We start from the raw sequence: 3,442 nt of genomic DNA on the forward strand, positions 1-3,442 counted from the left end.
GGACTATAGGTCAGACCCCTTTAGTCCCGGTTCATGGCACGAACCGGTACTAAAGGTTAGCCCTTTAGTACCGGTTTGTGCCACGAACCGGTACTAAAGGTGATCGTGGGGCCCCGGCCTGACGCCAGCCTGCCACCACCCCTTTAGTACCGGTTCGTGGCACGAACCGGTACTAAAGGTTCAACACGAACCGGCATTAATGCATAGCCGTTCGAACCGGCACTAATGGTACCATTAGTACCGGGCCAAAATCAAACCGGGACTAATGTGTCTCACATTAGGTCCTTTTTCTACTAGTGTACCCACCTTAAGTCACCGCCTCGACCATTGGGAGCCCGCCCACCACGCGGTGCAGATCTGGCCGCTGCCACTCACACCTCATCTTGAACTGACCTACTGAATAGAGTAGCTCAAATAGAAGGGGAAGCTTCCATCGATGAGATCTGCAACAACCATCTGTGGCTACTGTAGTAAAGTGTGTGGGGTTGTACTAGTTACTCCCTCTGTCCCAAAATAAGTGTCTCAAGCTTAGTACCAATTACTTCCATTTATTTTGGGACGGGGGAAGTATTTGTTGAAGGCTGGCTAGAGAAAATATAGCGAATGAGTAAACACACAAAAGTCATTTAGAGAAAATAGTATTGGATTTGCTTTTGCCCCAAAAACTATAGACTTCATGATACGAATTTGGTCAACACAGCTCTCAAGCGACCAAGCAGTAACGCACCACATTAAACATGGTCACTGAATATGAATATGTGAGTTGACGATCTAAGTCCAGGTCCAGGTAGTGGGTCTTCCTCGTATGGCATTGCTGTCCTCACCGGGCAACGGCCTGCTCCTTTTTGCCTCACAAAGCAGGAATGCGCCCTGCCACTAACTATAATCAATCTTGGTGCACTTGCACTAACCAAGGTAGTCCTTGCGGAAGGTAGGGTAGGGAGCAAATCCAATCTAGTCGGTCAACCGGCTTTCCTTGGTTAATCAATAGTGGGTCTGGCACTTATCCACATCCCCCTTCATTCCCAGTCTAGGTGACCGGTCAGAACCTATCTGTAGGCACGCCGGACTCTCAACGGCTCACACAAGGCTAGAACGGGTAATTAGCTAACTAGCGCGTAATGGAAGCTAGCCGGAACGATGGGAACATGCATGTGATGCGCGAGAAGATAGTACCAAAACAATCCATGCAGTTGGATTGCCATGGATTACATGCAACTGTCCCAATAGCGAAAGGGGAATTATGGGTAGGTCGGTGTCAACCTCTTTCAGGGCTTGAGAGGGGAAGGAACTAACTTCTTGCAAGTGGTGAAGATCCAGAAACCCCCTCTTTTAATCAAAAAAAAAAGTGGTGAAGATCCGAGCACTGACGGACAGACAGAGTCAGGGTTTGGTCAATTTCTGGCCTAATCCCATTCAGTTGTAAGTTGTAACAGTAGCTTCCTTCAGGGAAGGCAGTAGTGGATTAAACTGTTCAAGTGAAAGATGCCCAAGTAATCTAGTGACCCATGGTTCATTGCAATGCACAGTTAGGGCATTCCTAACCGATCCCATAAAAAGAGCGGAGGATCCGGCGGGATAAACCCTTAGTGGAGTATTTTTTACATCACTAAGTTTTAGCCGGACCTAACCGATCCCTTATATATAACGGAGTAAAAAAATTGCATAAAATTCAACATTCGGTTTAAACAACCAAAATTGACATAATGTACATATACTTAATGGAAATTTGCATAAAGTTCAACATAGATTCTACTTAATTTAAACTTCGGCTTAAACTCAACATAGATTCTATGTAAATTAACTTCAACATAGATTCTGCATAAACTCTAATAACTCTTATAGAGTGCTATCCATTTGGCCCGTGTCATACCACCGATCTTGGGGTCCGTCCCTATGTCGTCGTCGCCGCAGTCGGGGAAGATGTGGCGCCATTCTTCGTCGTCGATCTCCTCCTCCTCGTCGGAGAGGATGACGCCCCCCCCCCTCCACCGCCTAGTCGGCGAATCACTTCCACTCGGCCTCCACCAACTCGGGGTACTGGAGAAAGAGGTCCGCCATATACTCCTCGTCGGAGGCGGCCGCCGCCGCGAGGCGCATCCTCGCCTTCCGGTGGAATGACCTGAGCCAATGGCATTGATGTGTCTCTCTATCGGTGATCTTCGCCACCCAAGTCCCCCACCCCCGCTGTCGAACGTCATGGAACTGCCTCTGCGGCTGCCAGGCGCGGGGAGGTCGGGGAAACCGGGGAGGGGGGCGGGGGCGGAGGGGCGGCATTGTCGTGGCAGCGGCAGCTGCTTAAGGAGGATCCGGATTCGGCGGAGGACGCACGGGGGGCGTGGCGACACATATCCGCGCTGTGGATCGGCGGCGGGGACCTCCGGCCACCGCGTCCGGCCATTGGGAGGAGCGGGAGTGGCGGGGGGAGGCGCCTGCGTTGGGGAGGGGGAGGAGGAGAGGCTGAAGATGAGAAGAGAGAGTGAGCAGCTTTTTTACTCCACCGCCGAGCTGTGGAGTAAATATAGGCGGGGGATGCAGGCCGGAGGATAATTTTTTTCTCCTCTACGGCGGCTTGGGGTTTGGTTAGGTAGGCCTTAGAGGAGTAAAACCGAATTTTTTACTTCTCTAATGCCGGATAAGGGTTCGGTTAGAAATGTCCTTAGTTAGCTAGCAGTGTTCTGCCAAGATGATCAATCAAGCATCAGATCCCAAGTGCTAACAGGCAAACCTTCCACTGTAGCGTAGCCTGTGTTGCACGTAAGTCGTTTGCTCATCGGCAGCCATGGCTTTCATGTATACGTCGTAGACAGATGCAATCTCTAACGATTCTGCAAGGGCATATGATCGAGTATTCGTTGCTTTCTGCATACTTTATGGGACGGATTCCCTCCGGCCCTACGCGCTGGCCGTGTTCAATGTAGGCAGCATCATGTCCGTCACGAAGTGCTATAACCATCTAGACGCCGACACCATGTTCTTCCTCCCCTTGGAAATAAATGGGTCTGCAGTCCTGGTTAAAAGATGATACACTACCATGCTAGAAAATGGTGGTCAGGCCAGATTGTCGAATCCAGCGAAGAAACGCCATATCTGAACCCTGGATGAGTGCGCAGAAGCCCAAACCGAAATCGATGGCTTCCTTGCCACCACCTGCAACCGACCAAGGATTCTGAGAGAAGAACACAAAAATTGAAGGCTGGCGAGCTAGCCCAGGTTTCCGCCTGCGGCATCACAGATGCGAATTTCGCGGAGCGCAATGATGCGCGCGATTCCTCTTGTGGGTACAACCGTACGAGCCTAGTGGCACTTGCATCACTGGAATCTGCTGCACATCTGATCGATGGCCCGTGGCAATATGGCATGCATGCATGCAAAGAAGGAAGAATGTGAATGTGGAGGCAGGAGTGAGTGAGCAGGAGTGGACAAGCATCGTCGGCCCTGG

The sequence above is a fragment of the Triticum aestivum genome, chromosome 5D (genome assembly GCF_018294505.1).
Source record: "Triticum aestivum cultivar Chinese Spring chromosome 5D, IWGSC CS RefSeq v2.1, whole genome shotgun sequence".
In the NCBI taxonomy this organism is placed as follows: Eukaryota; Viridiplantae; Streptophyta; class Magnoliopsida; order Poales; family Poaceae; genus Triticum; species Triticum aestivum.